The following is a 25,697-nucleotide window of genomic DNA, read 5'->3' as shown; positions in this document are numbered from 1 at the left end:
CCATCTTGGCATAAGATCAATGCAATGGGGATAAGGCATTTTGGTTGACAGCTAAGTCATACTTCTAGAAATATTACTCAAGAACTCAGAATTTTTGGCACTGAACACAAAAGTACTTAAATATATTGCTGCGGGAAATTTCCATAAACTGGATCTGAGTTGCCAAACCATAACTGAAGGCCAAAAGGGGGGACACATTAGGCAGGCCATTAAAGGTGAAGTTGGCAAATGTAAGTTTAAATAATTAGCTACAGAAATCTTTTGTGTTTGGAGGGCCAGACCTGTGCACACAGAGAAATACATTTAATTTTATAATAAATACTCATATTCATTACCTATTGTTGTATAACAAGTTACCACAAATTTAGAGGACTAGAACAATACACATTTATTATCCCAAAGTTTCTGTGAATCAGGAGTCTGGGCACAACTTATCTGGGTTTTCTGTAAGACTCTTATCAATGTGTGAACTGAGCTGTGGACTGACTCACCTGGAGAAATGACTGGGGAAGACTCTGCTTCCAAGCTCACATAGGTGTTTGGCAGAATTTATTTCCTTATTGTAGGACAGATGGCCTCAGTCTCCTGCTGCCATCAGATGGAGGCTGTCCTCAATTCTTAGAGGCTGCTCACAGTTTCTTAACTCGTGCTCCCCACCCACAACAGGGCCTCTTAATTTGTCACTCTAGCAAGGACAGTCTCTAGATCCAGTCGGCTAGCACAGTGGAGTCTCATATATTTTAACATAGTCATGGGGATGATGCCAGATTCTTCCCCTTGGCCATATTTTATTGATTAGAAGCAAATCACAGGTTCCTCCCACACTCAAGGGGAGGAAACCATGCAAAAGTGTGATCAGCAGGAGCCAGGGATCCTGGGTACCGGCTTTGATCTGTCTGCCACTATATAACATAAATAATTCACAGTTGAATATTGATATAGTGAGCTCTAAATTCAAGAGTTATCTTAACTCTTCACCTTCACTCTCTGGACTACTGTCCCAGCTTCTTACTGGTCACTCAGACCCTCAGTACCCCTAAAAATTATCCTCCAGGATATGAATATTATTTAAACTCTAATTTAACACATTACAGACCTGCGGTCCCCCTGCCCCCTACAAACTGCCTAAAGGTTAATTCCAGAATTTTTAGATTAGAACTCTTGAGTGGAATCTATATAGCTCTTTAGTTTTACTTCTAGCTACTTCAGCTCTGCTTCTTATCACTCTTCTTGTATTTCCCTGCAGACAGTTTTCTAGTTCTCTCCTTTGCATGCTGTCCTTACTTTTCCTCAAATAACTTCCTCACCTCTCCTGACACTTCATTCATCTGGATAATCCTAACCTGTCCTTTAGGAAATTTTTGGCTTCAACTCTTATAAGAAGGATTCTCTATTATTTCCTTGTTAGTTTCTCAAATCCTTCAATATTTTTGCATATCTCAAGAACTTAGTACCAACCCAGTAGATAACATTGATTATTTGTTTTTCTGTCTCCTCCACCTAGCTCTGGACTAATTCATGGAGGGATTCTGTTCTGCTCAGGTTAAAGTTTCTGATATTTACCATTATGCAATGTCATTTGAATGAATTAACAACACAGTTCTGGTCAATAAATATACAATGTCAGTATTTGCTTTGAGATTTTTACGTGACTAAACCTACTTTCTTAGATATCAATGTATTAAAGGTTTGGTAATAGTATCTTTTTCTACTTTATTGGGTATTTGAATTTGACCCAGTGTTCTGAAAAAAATTTTTTAAGCTTATGAACATTAGATTTTGAGGTATATGTTGCAAAAATTCCCCTTTAATTTATATATCATTGAATTTTGCCTGTGTTCGGCAGTAGTTTTTAAATTAAACTTTTAGGAAGGTAAGTATTTTATTTTGGGTGTTTTCATGGTGTTATCTTCTCTGGCTAACAGAAAATTAAACTGTTCATGAGGCAAAAGAAGAGGTAAATTTACTTGTTTTTTGGTTAACACTGATACAACAATCAGAATAGCCACATGGATGTTTAAATAAATATATACCTCATAGTGCCTTGCACAATCGGGTACTCAATAAATATCAGTTGTGTCTAACTACTCTTTACACTGCATTCACACACAATACCATATTTGCAAACACATACAAATGTAGAAATATATTCATGTATTTCTAATTCAGAAACTGAACATGTTTAGGGGGTTTCTGAAACTATCATATTATCTTTTCAACATATATGGCTTAAAGCTAAAATGATTTACCATGTCTCACCATTCAGTGAGTGGTAGCTCTGCTGGGGTCAGTTGGGGTCACACATGTGACTGCAGACATCTGCTTGTTTACCTGGGGCGGGATGGTCCAAGAAGGCTCCACTCCCTTGTCTGGTGATTGTTGCTAACTGTGGTCTGGCTTCTGTCTCCCCGTGGTCTCAGTGGTCCAAGAAGGCAAGTGAAGGAGGTACAAGGACCCTTGAGAAGTTGTACAAAGTCATTTCCACTGTGTTCTACTGGTCAAAGCATATTATAAGGCCAGCCTTAGTCAAGGGGTGGGAAAGCAGACTCCTTGTGGGGAGGAACTGCCAGGAACTTGAGACCAATTAGCTGGATTTAAGACCAAATCCTAAAGAAAATCCATTCAGTTTTTGAACAACTTTCGGAACATAAGAGGAGCTTAAATACAGTCCCAAGTGAGCCAAGGAAACTCTTTAAAGAGAGAATATTCTCCTGTTAATTAGTCATTATAGAACTATTTTGTTGTGTTAGGTAAACTCCACACATATGGGGAGATCTTCTTAACTTTTCCATAATACCAATCTGGTTTCCTTTTAAACTCCTAGCTTTGCTTTAGGTATAGTTATGTGTATGCTCATATAAAAATATATAAACATATGTATTATTTACATATAAGCATTCACAAACTGTATATATTTCCATGATGAAAAATATTTTAACGTTTCAATCCAACTCCTTTACTGTGATTGCATAAGAAAGAAAAGTAATTTATATAAATATAGCCTGAAAGCCTTTGAAAAATTCCCGATGGCACAATTTTTGGCATCTTCTGTTGTTAGTTGATATGTTATGTGTAATAAAGGCCACACAAGATTTTTCTCTATGTATTTTTTAAAATTCACACACACACACAAAGTAAAGTTTGGAAACTCTTTCAAACTTCAGCATGCACCCCGTTTCCCTTTCTAGTTTCAACTGTGCCAGCCCTATATCTGTGTTCTTCAACTTCCTGGAATCCCTAAGTGCCACCTCAGAATACTTTAATCTTCATATACTTTCCTTAAGAGTCAGGTAAGTAATTCTGTTAGTCTAGAGATCATCATAAGTTACCATGAGATACAGGATAATTTTAACAGGAGATTAACAAAGAACGGAGGTTATTTATTTATGATCAGTGATAAGAATTAACAAGGCATTGACAGATTTTTAAAGAATTATAGGATAATCAAATCAGTGAATTTTGAGTTGTATATATCACAGACTACACATATAAATATATCACAGGTCATTGTGTAGATCCCTTCTATTTCTAGGACTACAGTTGGTAACCAATGCCCATGCTCTGAATCCAGACCACCCTTTACTTTTGTAAATAAAGTTTTATTGTAACACATTCAACTATCATGTATTCTCTACTGGAGCTTTTGCTCTAAAGCGCAGGATTGGGGAGTCATAATATAGGCCAACCTCAAACCTTTGCTATCTGCCTCTTTACAGAAAGGTTTACTGACCCTTCCCCAAGAGATTTTGAGGTGCTGTGGCTAAGTCGACGAGAACCAGTGATAGCAAATGAAAGCAGGAGCTATTTATGATTTACTGGGGAAAATATTTTTACCAGAATATCGTCAAAAGTTTTGGGTTTGAACCTTGGTTGGCCATTTGCTAGCTGGACAACTCTGGATAAGCTATTCAATCTTGAGTCTTTCTGTTCCAAAGTCCCTGCTAACTTTGTTTCCTTAAAATAAAAGATAATAAATATTCTTGAACAACTCTATGAACTGCAAAGATGTAGTACATATGTGAATTGTTATTAATTATAGTATTCACTTAGTTCCATTGACCAAAATATTTTATTTCTTTAGCTTCCTATAAGTTTTGCAGAATTGCAGCTCTCTGACTTCCTGAAAGGAGGCATGGCTGTAGAACTTGCTTTGTACGACAAAATGGCAATCAAAGTAATCTGTGTCACTTTGCAGGAAGAGCCATTTGGAAAGATCTTGGAACATATTAGGTAAAAACTAAGAAAATCCAAATTAGGTATTTAGTTAATAATAATGTATCCATATCAGTTCTTAGTTGTGACAAATATACCATAGTAATGTATGGTGTTAGCAATAGGGAAAGCTGGGTGTAGGATTTATGTGAATTATTTTCTATCTTTGCAACTTTTCTGTAAATTGAAAACTATTCTAAAATATAAAGTTTAAAAAAAATTATCTTCACAAGAATTCCTAGGGACTCATACATTATCTCAACAATCAGGGCTTTCAAGGCTTAGAACAAAATGTCTCCTTTTCTGTTCACATGTGTGCCCATTTTATTAATTCAATAGTGCATTAATTCATTTAAACAAATATTGTTGAATAGCTGCCTTTTAACAGATCACATACCAAACATCATTCCAGACATGGATGCCATGTTGATGAACATCTCAGACTTCAATCCCATTTTATATTTTCTCTTTAATAAGAAAAATCCTTGGGTCGTTCTAAATCATATTTGTTTTTCTTCTTCTGTTATTACTATAAATTATTTAAAGAGTAAAATCCTCAGTTTTAAAAGGGTATACTGATTAAGTTCAGTCATCTCTGTAAGAGGCATATTTTTTAGATTTTCCTCCTGCCAAAAGGTATGGATATGAACCTCAACTGGCCGTCTTGGCTCAAAAGCAGAACACAGAGATCATTGTTAAGAGATGAGGACGTAATGCAGAGGGAGAGGGAGCAGCACTGAGCAGCGGGCGCACATCAATGCAATTCCCTGGCGATAAGTGATTGGCAGCAGACGTGGGCTGCATATATTGAAGACAGAGAGAGAACCTTCTTAAACTTCGTGAATTTTAAACAAAGAACCCAGAGTAGCTAAAGACAGAGAATGGAGACCGAACTTTGAATGACTGCAAATTAAGGGATTGAGAATGCTCTGTAATCCTTTGGTTTGTGCTCAATTACATGAAAATGGCCAATGCAATACAAAAACAGAAAAGAAATGTAGCAGAACGTTCCAAGTAGAAGATAAGACGGTTTCACTTCTTAGTACTGATCTTTTTGAAATTGTTATTTCTATAGGTTATTTATACTCTGTTTTGTGAACACACACATCTAGGTTAACTCTGTTGTAAACTATAAAATCCTCAATTCATAGTGCAAAGTAAAAAGAAAAAATCTTCACAAAATATTCTGTATATAGATATATATGCTAGTTGGAACACATCTGATCGTTTCTTTTAAAGCTGTTACTCAAGTTTGCCAGATAATGTGCTATGTGGTTTTATACACATTCCCATAACAGGACTAAGAGTTCAGAATTACAACTATTCTGATTTACAAATGAGAAACCTAGTTCATACAAGTGAAATAAACTGACAAATATAATGTGGCAATTAGCATTGGATCTAGATTCAAACTCATCTTCCTAACAGGTACAACCAAAATTCTGATTATCAGAGTAGGCAAAATGATCTTCTATGAAATGCTCTTTTAGCCCTAATTACCCCTGCATGGTGTAAAAAAATATATATATATACATAATCTCACCAGTGAAACTAATCAAGATGAGCTAGTTAGAAACAGAGTGGGGAGCCTGATTCTTTGCTGGGCTTTCTTGTGAAATATTAATGTCTTTAACCTGGAATGCATGGGGTGGAGCAGGTGCAATGACTGGACGAAAAAGGTACTTCCTTGAGAGACAGCAAACACACTTGATTGAGCAGAATGATGTCTTAGTCATCTAGCAGGAGATACATATGTTTATTTAATCTTGTTTTCCCAATCTACTATTTGTGTTATTCTTTCTCTTCTCCAACTTGCTGATTCATATTTTATATTAAAATACATCAAACATTAAAAAGTATATGAGACATATTTAAATGGTTAAATAATAATAATAAAAGAAACACCAGTGTAACCGATACTCAAACAGCAGTTCTGTGACCAGCAAGTGATCCTTTCCCATCTCTTCCTCCTTGCAAGAGCTAGCTCTAATCCTGAATTTTGGTTCAATTGGTTCCATTCTTCTCTCTACTTCTTCCCCTCCTTATGTATTTGTATTTAATAAATTATATAGTTTAGGTTAATACTTTCACCTTTTATGTAGCTAGGATAATTGCATATGCTTATTTTATCCATTATTATAAGTTTGAGATTCATCCCTGTTGACAATGGATGAATTCTTGTGGTTACTGTTTCACCTCATGAATACTTCAGAGTTTATTTAGTCATTTAGCTAGGCTGAGCATTTAGGGTCTTTCCCAATATTTTACTAACCTTGACAGTGTTGCTAGAACTATCCTGATGCCAGTGCACCTATGCAAATTTATGTAGGATACACACCAAAGAAGAATTGCTGTGTTTTCATAGTATGAGCATGGTTGAAATTTACTAGGTAATTCCATTTTCTCCCCAAAGAAGTTGACCAATTTATATTCCAACTAGCAGTAGGTAATAGTCCCCGTTGCTTCACATTCTCCTCACATTTTTACATAATCCAGGTGCATAATTTTAACAAACTGATCTGTGCAAAATGCCGGTTTAGTGATTAAATCTGTATTTCTTTGATAATGCAAATTGAGCAATATTCCATATGTTTATGATCACTTGTGTTTTTATTTCTGAGAAATGCCCATCTGTGTCTTTCCTCTTTGTATTATATTTTCATTTTTTCCTCTTTTATAAATAGAAATTCTTTATATATTCTAGATCTAAAATGTGTTAAAAAAATCTTCCTTTGTGAAACTTATCTTTTTCACTCTCTATGTGGTATCTTTTAATGATTAAGAGTTTGTGTTTTTAATTTTAATGTGGTTTAATTTCTCAGAATTTCCCCTAACATTATATATTTTTTGTGTCCATTATAATTCCTTTCAGTATCACTCCAGGGAAGTTGTTTCTGGCTTGTTGAACTGTGTTCCTTTATCATGTAGGTGGTATTTATACCACTAAAGCTTACTTCAATTTAGTCTTCAAATTTTAATCCATCTCAAAAGTTGCTCTGGTCTTCACTGCCTTGTCTGAACCTTCTTACTGAAATGTTAACCCACCTAATTAAAACTTATTTTAAATACTTCAAAAGTCTAAATTAAGAAGTTCTGCATATTGTCCTAAATATCAGCTTCTTCTCACCCACTTTAATTCACATCTGGTATATTCCTGAAAGGTCAGGAACTTCAGGGTTCTCTCTGCTTATGCACTGGTTGGAGCCTGACATCGTAACAATCAGACTCTGAGTTCCTCCATCTTGGAGGTGCAGAAATATTCTATCAAGATCAAGAGAGAGATTTTCTTTCTAATCCTATGCAGAGATACATTCTTTTTTGTAGCCAGAACTACGTCAAGATGCAATCACATGCTCTGGTCTTTAAATACACTTGAATGATCTGTCTACCTTTAAAACGGTGCAAATTAAGAAATTTTTAGGTTTCTATTCAGAGACGCAATGTGCTTCTTGGCCCAGACTTGCTCTTCACCACAAAATCTTCCAGCAAACAATAAAGGTACAGATATATCTGCAATCCGTATAAAATATATAAATAATCTTCTAAAGATTGTTTGGTTGTTAGGAAGTGAAAAGCAGCCTTCTGGAGAAATCTTTGGATTGAAATTTAGAAGATATGTGTTCTCACCTTAGCCTTCGTGTTAGAATCACTCTCTGCACCTCAGTTTCTTCATCTACCAAATGAGGGTACTGAGCTAACAATTTTAAAGCTTTGTTGTTGCTGTTGTTGTTTCTATTTAAGTATCTATTTGTTATTTTAACACTGTTTCTGGGAGGAAAGATGCCACTTTTTCTATTGGTCAGTTAGTGTATGTTCTTCCGATCAGTTATGCAGGTTTATCGCTGGAGGAGGGGCATTAAGGTCCCTGAAATCCCTGATATTTTCAGATAGGATTGGAAGCAGTTCACCAGGTTGACGAAACATAACTGAACACAGTATTTTATTCTGTACACTGACTTTGTTTACCACTGTGGAAGGAAACAAACTTAACTTTGTCCAACTGTACATTCCAGCCTTATTTTCATTGCCAGTGAGCTCAGATAAAACTTATAGCCCTATTTCAATATAGATTGTCACACCAGATGTTAGATTCACTTTCAAGAAAGAATTTTGATTAAAGCATGTTTGCAAATAAACCTTTCAATAAATTCTTCTATTTTCTTTATTTTCTCTTTCACACAGGCACATAAAACAATTTCTCAAGTACAAGACAGAAAGATAATTCTAAAGTTCTTTTTTCTATATGGGAAGTACAGTGTGAATTAACATATGAGTACTTACTATGGAATAAGAAGTTTCATATGCTTTAGTCATCAATCTAAAAAAATTTATTGATTAATTTATGAGATATGTGTCAGGCAAACTCTTATCCCAACTATTATAAAACATAAATTCTAATGGGACACAATGGCAATAAAAACAGTTTTAGTAGGCATTATCATTCAGTCTAGAGGTGTCTAAAAAATATAACTTTACTTTCAATAGCTTATTATTTGTTTCTAAGTCCCCATTCTCCCCAAAGAAAATAACCTCCATCTTCTGAAGACTTTCTGTCTTTGGAGTTATGGCACTGATCTTGGGTCATTGTAAGGAGGACACCAATCCAGTACTCAGGCCTGACCTAAGTAGCCCTAGGATTACCCTTGTCTGAGCTTCATGGCTCCTTCGGGTCTTATAGTTTTCTCTGTTGTCTCTGTGCAAGGTTTGGGACAAAGCAATCTTATATTCGATTTCCTAGCTGCCAAATCATCCTGTCCAATCATTTTGATCACTGGGTCTTTCCCGTTAGGAAGTGGTGCCCTGACATCTCTTCCTCTCACTACTCTCTGTCCACACACAGGGACTGAGCAGTAGGTAGGGTAGCTGGAATGCCTTTCCTCTTCCTAGAGAAACATTTCTTACTTTCTGTTTCCAACCAAGACACCCATTCTCTGAAGAGATCATGTTTAAACTTGAGATCTAAAGAAAGAGAATGATCAAGTGAGGCACAGGTTGAGAGAAAAGCATTTTGAGTGGGTTCTGCATGGCCTGGTTGTCTTTCAAACAGTACTATCCTAAATACAGTACTTCAATTATTTTCCCCAATAACCCCAGGAGTTAAGTACTTCTGATTTTATTGATAAAAATTAAAATTAATATTTATAGGTAATGTCAAAAGTCCTCAGCTAATCTATAAAAAATAATTTTAATTATGGTACCTCATAAGATTGAAAAGAAAAGCATATGGGATAGGATAGTCCAGGGTACCTGAGCTTGAAGGAGAGGAAAAGATTTCCTAAAAAATTGATAGATAAGTGAGTCCTGAAGAATAAAAAAGAAGCAGCTGAATAAAAAATTGGAAAGAAAAGCATCAGATTAAGAAGATACTAGGTGTGAAAATCCTTACATGATAAAAAGGTGGGATTTTTTAATGAACCAAATACTAGGTGTGAAAATCCTTACATGATAAAAAGGTGGGATTTTTTAATGAACCAAATGAATGCTAGAGTTAGAGCGTTGAGCATACTTGTGAGGTCTTAATTCAATAGGATTATGAAATATGCTGTGGAGGAAGGGATCATCTGAGTCATTGGCGGCAGTGGAAATAATTTGTTCCTTGGCACTTGGGCAGCTCCAACCTTCTTACTGCCAGGAAGCTCATGTAATCTAAGTATTCAGTTTTGCACCCGTGAGTTAACCTCGTTGCTTAGAAGAGGATGGTTTGCGGTGAACCTTGACATCAGATCTGAAAGATCTTCCAGCTTCAGCTCTCTAATCCAAATTTTAATGTGTCTAAATTAATTGTGGATCTTGGTAAAATGTAGACCCTCACTTAGTAGATCTGGGCTAAGTACTGAGATTCTGCATATCTAACAAGGTCCCAGGTGATGTCAACATGGCCAGTCTGTGGACCACACTATGTGCAGCCAGACTCCAGCCAACATATTTTAGTGAACTGTTACAACTGTGAGTAAACTCGAGATTGAAGTAATATTTTGCCTGCAAAAGTCTTGTGAACCGAGACAGCAGGTCTCATTATGGAAATTAAATAAATCACAGATAAAGTTCAAGAGTTCTAAAGCTGATAGGGACCTTACAAATTGTTCAACAGATTAACTGAAATTAATCGGGATGGCCTGGCTAATCAGTAACAAGTCACGACTGCACAATGTCTCTGTGTCCTAAATTGTCACTAGTGGGTCAAGAAGGCTAAATACCTTCAGAAGGGTTTACCAAATTGTATAAGGACAGAAAGGACTTGCTGACATGCATGACAGTTTCCATGGAGCTGGTTGTCAATGTGGAATCATTACAGTAATATGTTTACTACATTACTGCATAGTCTACCCTGGTTATAAAGGCCTCGGGGTATCACATTTTATGATAAAGATCTCACTTCAGCAAAGAGATATGACATACCCACTATCCTGTTTTGGCAAGCCACTCATACTGCTCTGAATAAGAGCAGGAAATTTAACATGAGATAACAAGTCTCCTCCTGGCCATGCATATCTGTCATATTCCTTTTCATCCATACCCTTTGCGGTGGGTTGAGTATAACATAGCCTCAAGCTGCCTATCACTCTACACTTTAAATAGATTGGAAAATTGACTTGCACATAAGAGGTAGTACAGGATCTTACATTGAGATGTGTGTGTGTGTGTGTGCACGTGTGTATGTGCACCTACCTACGTACATATCTATATATTCATCTATATATTTCTATATCTAGATAGTAATATATAAAACATTTTTTTAAAGAAGACTCAAATTAAATCACAATAAATCAAGAGAGTTGACTGGGAGACATTTCAGGGCTGGTTTAGGGAAACAGGATTTCTCTGGGGGAATTTTATAAGAAAATCAGGTATTTGGTTAAGTCTGCTTTTCCCAGAGAGAGGCTGAGGAAATAAACCCCTCATGACTCAACTCTATTCACAATGATCCTCAGCTTTGGGTACTTGAAAAAGATCTGATCTGAGGACTGATTTCAAAGTGCAGGAAAGGGAACTTGCTCCCTGATACTTCCTCTCCTATTACTAATGCTAACCTTTCATCTCACATTAAGAAACAAATTGCAAATGCCAACACCCCTGTTCATAGCTGACTTATTTTACTTCAAAGAATCAATTTAACTTAGTATTTCCGAATGTATCAAAGAATACAATGTGTCTATTACTGTACTAGCTACCATGGAATAGGAGTCACTAAGGTATGTCCTGAGCCTTGGTTCTCCAAAAGCAAAACTCAAGACGAAGATAAAAGCACTGACCCCACATTTGGAGGCAAGTTCAGTTGATGTGCATTCATAATAAAAAGAGAAATGAATCAGGAAAAGATGAGAAACAATTCATTCAGTTACTCTGCTGACCACTTCTTTACTCTGAGTCTCAATGAGAAATGCCTGGACGCTAGAAGATTGTTCTCTAGCACACAATGCCTCTCAGAGAGGTGCACGGAAGAAAGAAGGAGGAGGAACTGATCTGCTGGTCTCCTCCCCATCTTGTGCTACACTTCAGTCACATAGGGTTTACCCCATGGAGGTCTGATTCCTTCACAGGTATAGTTCACACTGTCTGATCCTTCAGTGACCACTCAGTAAGGCACATGCCATTTCATCCAATTCCGAAGAAGAGGAACCCATAGCATGAACACAGCTCAGCCTGAGGTTTCAAATGAGACTCCACCCAATGAATCCATGAAGCTCAGTTAGAGCACTGGACCAAGAGGCAGGGGTAATGGTCTGATCTGGAAGGCAGGAGCTGTATTGGAAAAATGAAGCAGTCAAGGGCATCTGAGGTGGAGCAAACGTGCGTGTTACACACAGAGGACCCCTTACTGTACCACAGCTCAAGCCTTCCAAAACATCTGGCTGCTATGCTACATTATGAGGCATCTGTTTTATTTATATAGCTATCAGTGTATCTCTCTCTATATCTATTTATTCATTTATTCTGAGAGAATGAAGATGCCTTCATTCCCTCCCCAAAAGGAAAATTACAAGTCCAATCAGATACAGAACATCCTTCAATGTCTGAGCTAGTTGTCATGTCCTGGAGGCCTAAGGTGACAAAATTCTCCAAAGAGCTATAATGCCTGCTAGTTATCTACAGGAATAAGTAGATCTAGAAATCAAGGCGTGATTTAAGTGTGTCCTGAATCCAGTGACCAAGGCTGTGAGAACACTCGTGCTACGAGATAGCACTGAAGCTCTATGAACCTCACATAGTCATCCTCTGTGTAAAATGGGGATGTGAGACCTCACTGCTCATGTAGCCGGCTTCCTGTTGACCACAGACATAAAAGCATTTGAATACTTAAATGCATTAGACACATGCAAGAGACTAACTTGGTTTAATCAGCTCTGCTGGATTTGCCTCTCACTGACTCCCCATTGCCTCCTTGTCTCAGAACCACCTATGACTTGCTCTATGAAACCATTGCCTGGATTAAATGTAATTATTATGAGGTTATTGCTTATGTTCAGAAATATCCATACTGTGGAGGCCATATCACTTTCACCGGACAGGGGTCTCACTCTCCTGAATGGGAAGTCATTTTTGCTGTCAATGTTCTGGATAAAGGTAGAATCCTTAAATAGGACACTGGTTCTGAGATGCCAAGCTATTCATGGGCCACGGACAGGAAAACAGGGTAACCTGAGGTACTTAAATGTCTAGGAATGTGTTCCCTTGTCCTAGGGAACTAAGTTCTGCCATGTGGAGGATGACCAGGATCCAGGAAGGAGAGATAGATCCAGACAGAAGTTGACATGTTGGAGATTAAAGTAAAAGCATTTGTGCTCATAGCCCTCTCTGGCTTTTCTTTTCTATAGCTATCACAGTTACTGGCCTTTCCGTGCCAGCCTAAGAAAAACAGAGTTCAAGTACAGTAATTGGTCCACTAAAACAGAAGGCAAGCTGTAGGAAAACAGACAAGTGAAAGAGATACACACAATCTTCCCTGTTTCTATTACATACAGGCTGATCTCTTAAAGCTAGGGTGACATTTATTTTGCTAAGGGGGCAAGTAGACCTCAGTGTGGTATCTGGAAGATAGTCAGCATCAGGAGCCCGCTGAAAGTTCTTTCTTTTCCCTTCTGAAAAGAAAGACAGCCCTCATGGCATCAACTATAGCCTTTTACAAGAATTTATCTCATAAAAGCAGTAAAGATGTTGATTTTGAGCCCTAGCCATGGACTAAAACATAATTACCTCACCAGAAAAACCACTGAATATTTGCCAGGAAGACATATAAAGGACAGCAGTCAAAGAGCAATGAGAGATGCGCCGTATTTTCCCCTCTACATGCAGCAGATTTGGAAAGATAGCTAAGAATGGAGATCCAAAGGTGGTGAAGTTCTGGTCAGGCAGTCTGATGTCAGATTGTGAAATCATGATTCCACTTCACTGGCCTCTTACACTTTTTGAAATCCATAGAACACTGTATAATCTCACCCAAGGCTCAACACGGCTTGTCATGATGCCCATTTTTCAGAAGAGTGAATCAAAGCTCAGGATGACTTGTCAAAGTCATATATATATATATATATATATATATGGTGGGCAGCCGTCTGTCTCGAGAGACGATGGTGTAGCTTCTTAAGAGTCTATCTGCACCGCCGAGAATGGCTGTGCAGTCCGACTCGGGAGTGACACGATATCTGTCTCCTCCCGTGTTAAATCGACATCTTGTGATGACGCTGGAGTGTCCTCTCCAGTGAAGCTGAAGCTACAGAGCCTGGGCAGGGTGATATGGAGGGTCTGCTGTTGCCCATGCAGCAGACCCCCCCTCTCTTCGCAGCTGAAGGGCCCAAGGGAAAGACGGAGTCAATACAGCTTGGCTTCAGGTGCGCCGCAGGAGTTGCCGGTGTTGACTACAACGTCAAACCGCCTTAGGGACTCCGGCTCCGGATTTTCTGTCGGGGTTTACTCCCTTAGCCTTTCCCCTGAAGAGGTATGCCGCAAGGCAGAGGAGGTTTTTTGGAGTCAGAGTTTTCCTTCTCTGATGTGCCCTGACTGGAAGATTGAACCAGCGACACTTAGCTCGCAGGCCGACGCTCAATCCACTGAGCCAAACCAGCCAGGGTATATATATATATATATATATATATATATATATATATATAGCTCTTACAAACACAGCCAAAACAAGAGCCCAAGCCTTCTGATTCTGAGGCCTATGACTTTTACACTTGTAACAGCTATTTCCCTAAAATATTCCCTTAGGGACTCGCAAGACGTACACGCTCCAGTGACCCTTCCCCACTGAATAGAAACTGTGACACCTATGACACAGAGCACAAAAGACCTACAACAGAAACGCACGCACTGACATTGAATCCAGAGCCCCATTGTACGTGATTGAAAACCTTGCCTTGAGTAGATTAGATACCCTTGTTTCCAGATCTCCATACATAAAGCAGGGAGTAGGGAGACCTGGGAAAATGAACTGCTTTCAGATTCCCTTTTTGATCTGGAATGAACCCTGTACAAGTCTGTACTGGATGAGCTGTTAGAGATCAAGGTGGGGAACCAAGAAAGGGAATGTGTTATTGTTCAGCTGAAGTAAGTTCAGCTGTTGGCTGCTGTATGTAGGGGCCCTGTGACAACCCAAGCTGTGCTGACGTGTTGAGATAATGCATGCCCGTGAAGCTTTTCCAGACACCTGGTGAGGGTACTGGAAGCATAGCAGAGGGATAGCACTCCGTTCATGGATTAGGTTTGAGTCAGTGCCTGACTGCACGGTGTTTGGCAGCAAAGACTTAGATGCCATTCAAAGACTCTTTAAGGGCCCTTGGCTCTGGCTCAAACCCAAGCAGCAAAGAATGTAAACATTCTATGAGCAGTTGGAGTAGAGAATATCTTTCTGGTAGGAAAAAAGAATTGGCAAATCCAGCACCCATAGCATCCCAGAACAACGTGTTGTAAATCAGATAATTCCAAAACAGATGCTCGCTCTGGCAGGGGCTGAAGTCTGTGACATCTTGTTCCCGCCTTTCAAGTCCCTCACCTGTCTCTGGGCAGTGAGTTCACTGCGTATATCAATCCTGTTGAGTTGGAATTGCATTTTTATTTTCATTTGAAGAAAAGCATACTTGGAACCTAGCATCAACAGTATAAAAGGTAATAAGTGAAAAAAGCCAGGAACTCATTTTTTAGATGAGGAATTAGAGGCTCAGAGGTGTGAGATTATTTGCGAAAGATCGAGACCATCAGTGGTAGAGCTAATAACCAGAGTTGCTTGTACAGGGTGTTTCTCACATAGCAGGCACTGCAAAGCACTTCACAGAATGTTCTCTTAAAAGTTCATCATGACCCATTCACTTCCACAAATATAGGATAGGAGAATTAGAGAAGTGAAGGGATTTGTCCAAATGACAGAAGTGGCTGTGATGAGTTTCAATCCCAAGACTTATGAGCCAGGCATCCTTAACTCAGTTTATGTTGTAATTTAGAATTTTAGACCATTCATTGTCCTGGCTGCTTTTTAAGACAGCAGAGCTGGAGAGCTGTGGTCTCTCTCTCTCTCTCTCTCTCTCTCTCTCTCTCTCTCTCTCTCTCTCCAGGCCAGCCTCAAGCTTCCTTTATTTCATCGAAAGCCCATTACTTTCATGTGATCTGAGATTGCAATAGCTTTCATTTAGAGCACCTCCTTATTTTAGCCCCTGGCTGATTCTCTGCAAGCATAGCCCGTGTCATATAGCTCCCCCACTAGGTCACCTCCCGTGCTCTCCTCCTCCCTCTCTGACCTCGTGCCTCTGTCTAAGCCTGGCTGAGGGCCCTCCGTGATGTACATCCATCCTCCTTCTCATCCTGACCTTGGACTGCCCTGCGAATGGGAAAATGCAGCCTGCCTCTCTGAGCGTTACTTTTCAGACTTACATATCTCACCGTCTGAGCTCTGGGTCTTTGCTTATTCTATGCCCCGTCAATACAGTCATAACTACTTTTTCCTACTTCCTCTTCCACCATCTCTTCCAGTAAAAACCCCACACATCAATCAAACTGCACCACAAACACCATTTCCGTGGGCAGCTTTTCCTGTCTCGTATTCCCCAGACAGAATTTGTTTTCTTCCCTCAGTGAGTTCCCATAGCCTTTTTTTTTTCCTGATTAATTACTACAACTCAGGTTCCCCAAAAAGCAGACTCTAGAAATAAGCATAAAGGAATTTTTTTCATAATTTAGACTTTATTGGTTGGAAAATATGGAACGCTTCATGAACTTGCATGTCATCCTTGCACAGTGGCCATGCTAAGCTTCCCTGCATCGTGCCAATTTTAGGAGATGTGCTGCCGGAGTGAGCATCGCGAGAAGAATTTCATTGGGGTTTCTCCGTGGATCAACAGATCTGGGGAAGTGAAGGGAACCGGGTTGTCCAGAGGAAAAGCTGGACTTCCGTGCTGTCTCTGCAAGGGCCATAGCCAACCGCATGGGGAGCTCTGGAGCTGGGATGGCCCTTCGAATTGTTCTGGATTATTCCAAGAGGGTCAGGGCCTTTCCATCTCTCTCTCTCCAACTCATTTGCCCTGAGGATCTAGGGCAACGACCAAGGACAGCAGAGGATGAAGAGGATTTAATTGTGAGCTATGGGCTCTCAGCACTCCTGGGGCAAGGAGTGCTTTTCCCTGAAAGGGATGGGGGGCAGGGGTAGACAAGTGGATTGCACACCACAGTCTCCACTATACTAACTTCTAAGAAATCTGGCACCTTCTGCTTTGTAGGTCATGTCTTTATCCCTGGACACTAAAAAGTGTGTCTTAACTATTTCTTGAACTCCTCGCAGCTGTGACTATGGTCTGTAAGAGATGCTGGATAAATAATTTGTTGAGATGAACTTACTTTGTGCTCTTCCACAGAACTTCCATTTTAAGAACATTAATGAGGTACATCAGGCACACACCATCTCTATTTCACAGAGGAGAAAATTGAGGTAGAGAATGATAATCGAAGTTGGTCAATGGCACGATTAATTTAAAAGTTTCCAAAACGAAAGAAAACAAAACAAAAATCCCTAGGTCTCAGGACTCCCAGGCCAATTGTGTTTGAAAAAAATTATCCAATTAACTAAATGCAGATAGTAGCTCAAAAAGGGGCCCCCGTCAGGTCAAGAGTTAATAACCTCGCTCCCTGCACTGCTTCTCAAAAGTTCCTACTTCTGGACCTCCCTGAGGTGCCTCAACTTGATAAGTTATTAGACTTCCTTTTGGCCCATATTCACATAAAAAGAGCCAGAACTTGCAACTGAGATTTAAAACAACTTTGGCCCATTGCCCAGGGCTCAAACTGTGAAGAGCGTAGAAAGCATCCTCCAAGAATCTTTAACACAACCACCACGAGGAAGAGATGTGAATGCTATTCCTGAAGTCATTTTCAGGAGACTTGCCACAGCCATAAAGCCAGGTGAAGTCATAAAGAAACCTTTAAAAAAAAACCCAAAAGACAACATGGTCTCCTCCCTCTCCCATCTCTGTTGCCTGTCACACACATCCCTATAATTACACTTGACCCTTCCCCACTCTAAATCACACTGTTAGCAGAGAAAGTCACCCACCTGTGATGTCACCTATTTCTAGGAAAACACTGGCAAGCACACTGCTGCCTGACCCCAGCCATATGTATGAACTGTTTATGTTGAACAGATGTGTCCCGTTACTTCACAGGGTTTCTTGTGCACTGCTGTGCCCGAGAACTCCAGGAGATTGGGACAGAGAGAAGGTCTGTTTCTATGGCCTGCAAAACCCAGTTCTGAGCATTGTCATCTTAGCTGAGTTACCTCCTTCTCTCTGGGTTTATTGACATTTGGACAGAGACATGCACATAGAAGTCACATATAAGCACTTGTGTCCTGGCCTTATTTACAGAGTTGTGAGAGCAGTTCTACTCTTCTGTTCAATGGCAGGTCAATGGTCCTTAAATGTGGCCTTTTCTATGTCATCGAACACTGCTGATCGTAAGTATAATATCAAATCCTTAGTTAGCCTAGACTGACTTGTAAGTTCGGTCTCCCACCTCTCCTTTGCACACAGCCCTGCATTCGAGCAAAATCAATCTCTTAGTTCTTATATTAGCTTTTCCCAAGATGACCAAGTCAGGTACCCTCAAAACACTCTGGTGCTGACATACACTTTATGATTCCCCCAACCATGAAAGCACCTGCAGAAACTCTTCTCAACGTATTGTTACATTTCTGTGTCAATTAATTCACATGTCTGACTGGAGATGCTTCTCACAATTCACATAGAACATATTCATACTTTATATTTTCACATAGATGACACACATACATACCCTTCACATTTTCATACTGGCACAGTTCTTTAATTTTATTTTTTATTACAGTTTGCATTCAGAACTCTTTTTGTATTAGTTTCAGGTACACAGCACATTGGAGAGATATTCATATAGGTTACAATGTGTTCCCTATGATAATTCAAGTGCCTACCTGGCACCATTGATAGTTATTAGAGTATTATTGACTCTATTTCCAATGCTTTACCTTACATACCGTGCCTGTTCTGTAACTAACAATTAGTACTTCTTAATCCTATCACTTTGCACACTTTTGTGATGTTATTTAATTCCCCCCTGCAGAGAAATGTTTATTTTTTATTTACACTAGTTGAAATCCTGCTGAGTTGGACTTTGAGAGTTCAAAGTCCAATTCAGATGCCCTTTCTTCCTTTAAGACTTCTGGTGGCCTCCTTTGTAATCCATATGTGGTTCACATCACTTTCTGCCTTGTATTATTATTTGTGCTCATATCTCATCCTGTCTCTATTACATAGTAAGTTGGACCAGGGCAGAAGCCAGATGTCAACTTTTCTTCTGTTCCAACAATATCTGGCACCATGCACTGGATAAAGTCAATGCTCAATGAGGAACTGAAAAATGTTAGGCATATCTTCTAAGCTGCAGCAGTCTATGGCAAAACAAATTTGAGGGCCACCTCAAAATATTTTTGTTACCTTTTTATTGAAGTTTAGCATATGTAAAATGTTCAACCATTAAGAACATAAGTTGCAAATTTGTAAAAAGTGATTAAAGGCATGTAACCATCTCCAAGATAAATATATAGAACATGATTTATACTCCAGAAATAACTACCTCCCTCTGCTCCATAGTCAACTCCCAAAAACTAATCACTATTCTGATTTCTAACACCTTAAGAATTTTTTTAATCAGTTTATATCAATGGAATTATATGGTTTGAACATCTATGAGTCTATTTCCTATTTCAATTTTTGCTCATTGTTATGATTATATATTTATCCATTTCTTTGCCTTATAGACTAGTTCAATTTTTTCTTGCTAACTATTCTAATGAACAAATATGTAATAATTTATTAATATTGATGAACATTTGAACTATTTCCAGTTTGGGGCAATTATGAATACAGTTGCTCTGAACACCTGTGTCCATGTCTTTTGGTGCAGTGTGCACACGTTCTGTTACATATTTAGCAAGAACAGAAATGGCCATGCAACTGTGTATGCACATATTCGGTTTTAGTTGATATTACCATAGTTTTCTGAAGTGGTTTTACCAAGTTGAACTATGATCAACATTGTGCTTTTTTTTCACCAAAACTTGATATTGTCAGATTTTTAAATTTTTAGTTATTCAGGTAGGTGTATAGGAGTAGCTTTGAATGGTTTAAATTTGCATTTCCCTGATGATAAATAATAATAAGGAAAACACATTTTCTTACATTTTTTTGGCCACTTGGATAACCTCATTGATGAAATGTCTATTTATGTCCTTTGACATGTGTTAAAAATATATTATTGTATTTTTCTTATTAATTTGTAATGTTTATTTATATATTTAGGATACAAGTTCTTTGTCAGAACTATGATGAAAAATATCTTTCTTTATGGTTTGCATTCTATATCTCCTCAATGGTATTGTTAGATGAATAAAAAAATCAACTTTAATTAAATCTAATAAATTATTCTTATTTTATGATTAGTGATTGTGTGTGTGTGTGTGTGTGTGTGTGTTCTTGTTTAAGGAATCTTTCCCCAATCTGGGATCATGAACATTTTCGTCTATATTTTCTATTAGAAGAATTGTAACTACTTTTCAATTTAACACTGAGCTACATCTGGAATAAATTGTGGTATATGGTATAAGAAAAGGGTCAAATTAATTTTTCATAGGCTATACAATTAATCTTGAGGCATTTATCTACAAGACCACTCTTCCCATTGCATTGCCACAGTACTTGAAATCAAAGACAATTTACACTCATGCCTATTTGGGGGTATTTTTTCGGCAGCCGTCCGTCTCGAGAGACGATGGTGTAGCTTCTTAAGAGTCTATCTGCACCGCCGAGAATGGCTGTGCAGTCCGACTCGGGAGTGACGCGGTATCTGTCTCCTCCCGTGTTGAATCGACATCTTGCGATGTCGCTGGAGTGTCCTCTCCAGTGAAGCTGAAGCTACAGAGCCTGGGCAGGGTGATATGGAGGGTCTGCTGTTGCCCATGCAGCAGAGCCCCCCCCTCTTCGCAGCTGAAGGGTCCAAGGGAAAGACAGAGTCAATACAGCTTGGCTTCAGGTGCGCCGCAGGAGTTGCCGGTGTTGACTACAACGTCAAACCGCCTTAGGGACTCCGGCTCCGGATTTTCTGTCGGGGTTTACTCCCCTAGCCTTTCCCCTGAAGAGGTATGCCGCAAGGCAGCAGAGGTTTTTTGGAGTCAGAGTTTTCCTTCTCTGATGTGCCCTGACTGGAAGATCGAACCAGCGACACTTAGCTCGTAGGCCGACGCTCAATCCACTGAGCCAAACCAGCCAGGGTGTTGGGGGTATTTAAAAAATATGTTACTACAGTTGTCCCAATGTTTCTCCCATTGCACCCCTCCATTAAGTATCCCCATTCCCTTAAGCAATACCCCTTTAGTTCATGTCCATGGGTCCTGCATGTAAGTTCTTGCCTTTTTTATTTCCTATACTATTCTTAACACTCGCCTGTCTATATTGTACCTATTGATTTATACTTCTCAATCCCTGTAACTTTTCCTCCTCATAACTGATACCTTCCAAATAATCTTCATATCTATGATTCTGTTCCTGTTCTGCTTGTTGGCTTACTTTGTTATTTGGATTCAATTACTGATAGTTGTGAATTTATTGCCATTTTAATGTTAATAGTTCTGATCTTCTTTTCCTTCAATAAGTTCCTTTAACATTTCATATAATAATGGCTTGGTTTTGATGAACTTCTTTAGTTTTACCTTGTCTGGGAAGCACTTTCTCTACCCTTCCATTCTAAATGAGAGCATTCCTAGATAGAGTAATTTTGGTTGTATGTCTTTGTTTTTTATCACTTTGAATACATCTTGCCAGTGCCTTCTTTCCTGCAAGGTTATCAGCTGACAGTCTTATGGTAACTCCTTTGTAGGTAACTATCTACTTTTCTCTTGCTGCTTTTAAGATTCTTTCTTTATTAACCTTTGGCATTTTAGTTGTGATGTGTCTTGGTGTGGTCTTCTTTTGGTCCATTTTGTTTGGGACTCTCTGTGCTTCCTGTATTTGTATGTCTATTTCCTTCACCAAATTAGGCAAGTTTTCTTTCATTATTTTTCCACATAAGCTTGCAATTTCTTGCTCTTCCTCTTCTCCTTCTGGCACCCTTATTATTCAGATGTTGGTACATTGAAGATGTCCTAGAGGCTCCTTAGCCTATCCTTGTTTTTTTTAAATTACTTTTCCTTCTTGCTGAGCTGATTGAATGCTTTTTTCTTCCTTATGTTCCAAATCGTTGATTGGATTCTCAGCTTCATCCCCTCCACTATTGGTTCACTATAGTTTTTTCTTTATTTCACTTAATGTAAATTTCACTTCTGCCTCGGTCTTTATTATGCTGTTAAAGTGCCCAATGAGCTCCTGGAGCATCCTGATAATCAGTGTTTTGAACTCTGCATATAGTAGGTTGGCTATCTCCATTTTGTTTAGCTCTTATTCTGGAGTTCTGTTCTGTTCCTTCATTTGGGCCGTGTTTCTTTGTCTCATCATTTTGGCAGCCTCCTTGTGTTTGTTTTTGTATATTTGGTAGAGCTATTTTGACTCCCTGTCTTAGTAGGATTGTCTATCGTGGAAAAACACACCTGTAAGTAGTATGGGTTGGAGCCCTAGGTAGTCATCTGGGTGGGCCAACCCATATCAGCACTCTGTGGTTCTGTGTGGGGGAGGGCTCAAGGAGGGGACAATGTTGCCACCTGGCCTCTGGAGTTTTGCCCAGGGGGAAGCTGTTCCCCAGCACTCACCCTATTGTCAATCACTTCTATTTCTCCCTGTATGCCGCTGATTTCCTTCTTGCTGTTGCTCTGGTGCTGAATCCCAGAGGAGGTGAGTCTGCATAAGTTCTAAGTTCATTGTGGGCTTTTAAAGAGGAGTCTCCTGAGAATCCCCATTGGACTTTACAGCCAGAAGTTATGGGGACTTATCTTCCTGGCACTGAAACCCTAGTGTGGTGGTCTGGTCTGGGACTGGGAATTCCTTGCTTCTGAGGTATTCCTCCCAAATTTTATCCACCAAACTTGGATGTGGGACCACTCATTTCACCCCTCTGTGCCTCTCCATCTCTCTGTGCCTTTCCATGCATCTCTGCATCTCCAGTCCTCCTGCCTGTCTGGATGAGTGTGGCTTCTTTAAATCCTTGGATGTAGAACTTCCATGCAGCTTGATTTTATGACAATTCTGGGTGATATCTGTTTTGTAGTCTAGTTGTAATTTTTGCTGTAGTTGTGTGAGAAAGAAAGGTATGTTTACTTATACCTCCATCTTGACCTGAAGTCTGGGGTATTTTTTTATGTTTTATCTTTGTCTTCCAACACTGTACATCTTTTAGATTTTCTTTGATATTTTTAGTCCTTGGGATTTCTATATATATATATTTTAGGATTCAGTTTGCCAATTTCCACAAAAGTGGTCATATGTAATTTATAATTAAAATTTTATTGATTTTCTAAAGCAGTTGGGTGAGAACTGACATCTTTAAAATATTAAATCTTCAAATATATGAACCTGGTATATACTTCCATCTTTTTAGGTCTTTAAAATTTTTTTCTTTTTAGTAACATTTTGTAGTTTTCAATGTAAAAGTGTGGAACTACTTTTATTAAGTTTATTCTAAGGTATTTGGTATTTTTGGTGCTATCATAAATGAAATGATTTCTAATGTACAATTTCTACCTGTTTGTACTAATATATAGAAATAATAATTAATGTTAGCCAACAAAAAGCTATATTCAGTTACTACATTTGGCTTTTTATCTATAGAATTCCATTACATGTGTAGCATACACAATTAAGTTGCACATGAATAATAATGTATATTTCTTTTCAAATTACAATTTTTATTCTTCTTGTTTTGTTGTATTTGCAATGATAAAAATATTAAATATCTATATCTCTTGCTATATTTCAGAGAGCATCTATAACATTTAATAATTAAATAAGACTTAGAGGGTTTTGTAGCTATATCTTATCAGATGATTAAGGCAATGTCTTTCTGTTTATTTTTTATCATGGGTTTATCATTGCTGATGGATTTTATTAGTTTTTTAATGTATCTATTAATATCTTCATATGGTTTTTATCTTTTATTCTATTAATTTGTGATTTATTTATAAATATTAAGCCAATATTTTATTCCTGAAATAAACTCAAGATGCTTATAATATAGTATTATTTTTCTATATTTCTGGCTTTAATTTTCTAATATGTTCTCTAGATTTTCTTGAGTGTATGTTCATGAGAGATGTTGGCCTATAATTTCTTTTTCTTTGTTGCATTCTTTTTGTCAAGTTTTGTGATAAGGTCATGTTGGGCCCATAAAACAAGTTTGCAAATGTTTCTTATTATTCTGTTCTCTGGAAGAGTTTGTTTAAGATCGGTGTTTTCTTTTTTTTTTTTTTTAATGTTTAGGAGAATTCAACAATGAAGATATTTGAATCTTAAGTTTTATTTGTGGAAATGTTTTCAATTAAGAATTCACAATTTTGTTCCTATTTTTTATTTCTTAGCTTAGCTTCAGCAAATTGAATTTTCATTTAAATCATCAAATCTATTACAATGAATTTTTCTCAATCATTTTATTTTTTCAATCTGTGATATTTGTAGTATCATGTTCTTTTCATTTTTAATGCATAAACTTTATTCTTTTAAAGCAGTTTTAAATTTACAACAAAATTGAGTATAAAGTATAAACAGTTCCCATATACCCCCTGCCCCCTCACATACACAACCTCCCCCACTCCCAAATGTACTGCAAGAGAAGTACATTTGTTATAGACCATGAACCTAGATTAACACATCATTATCACCCATAATACATAGATTACTTGAGGGTTCATTGTATGAATTATGACAAATGTATAATGGCATTTATCTACCATTGTAATATCATTCAATGAAACACTGTTTCAGTGCTCCAAAATCCTCTGTGTTATATTCATCCTTCCTGCCTGGCAAACCCTTGACAATCACTAATCTTGATAGTTTTGTCTTCTCCAGAATATCATATGGTTGGAATCATATAGAAGGTAGCCTTTTCAAATTGACTTATTTAACAGCCTCCAAAGAGGGGAAGGTGACAATGTCCAATTTTTAAGGGATTATTCTATGACTGTTTGCCTATTCAACTGTAATAGTAGTATTATAATAAGGAATAATAGTTGCATAACACTGTCTATGCAGTAGCTTCTAAATCAGTGCTTCCTAAGCTATCTGTGATAGAGGATTTTTTAATAAAATAAAATAAATACTAAAAACACAAAATGCATGTGTATTTTTAATTATTAGGTTTGACAAATATAAAATTACGGTGAAACTCATAAAAAATTTCCTTTAATTTTCTGTACTTATCGCAGAACAGTAAGAGTTTATGAATCAGCATGTCTGTGAACTGTGCTTGGGTAGACCTCCTTTATCATACTCATGTGTTTAATTCTCAACAAACTTATCAGGTAAGCTCTTTTATTTTCTCAATTTACAAATGAGAAAAACAAGGCATAAAGCTTTATATGACTTATTCAAGGTCATGAACTTATAAATGTTGGGGACAATATGACCCAAGATCGAGAATTTACACTCTTAAGCACTATTCCTGTATTGGGAGAAATAAAGGTTTCTAATATGCTTCTAATATCAATAATCAACAACAGAGTTAGAGCAGTTCTTTATATTTGTGTTACAACTTGGACGGTCCAAAGTGCTTTTACATATATATTACTGTTTGCTACTCACAGAAATCCTGTAAGTAAATAAATACAAGAATTATTTCTCCCATTTTCATATGTAAATATTTGAGTCCCTGATATGTTAAGTGATGTATCTAAGATGAAAGATATGACTTGAGTTGAATGTCTGCATCCACCATCTCTTTTTCTATAAGAGTCATGGAATAGGAAACATGTGACTCAGACAAGCTAGACTATGGTATGAAGAATCTCTCCTACTAAAAGCAGCAAAAAAACCTTTGTGGTAGAAAAATAA

At 37.9% G+C, this 25,697-nt stretch overlaps 1 non-coding gene across 1 annotated transcript; it reads right to left on the bottom strand.

Moving 5' to 3' along the window:
• Positions 1-16,396: 16,396 nt before the first annotated feature.
• LOC150004036 (U6 spliceosomal RNA) lies at positions 16,397-16,503 on the bottom strand. The gene has a single exon (XR_016512487.1). It is a non-coding gene; the product is annotated as a U6 spliceosomal RNA (small nuclear RNA).
• Positions 16,504-25,697: the final 9,194 nt, after the last annotated feature.

This window comes from Furipterus horrens, unplaced genomic scaffold, assembly GCF_987537825.1.
Source record: "Furipterus horrens unplaced genomic scaffold, mFurHor1.1.pri manual_scaffold_7, whole genome shotgun sequence".
NCBI classification, from domain to species: Eukaryota; Metazoa; Chordata; class Mammalia; order Chiroptera; family Furipteridae; genus Furipterus; species Furipterus horrens.
The sequence above is the reverse complement of the archived record's forward strand: the minus strand, read 5'-3'. Positions and strand labels throughout refer to the sequence as shown.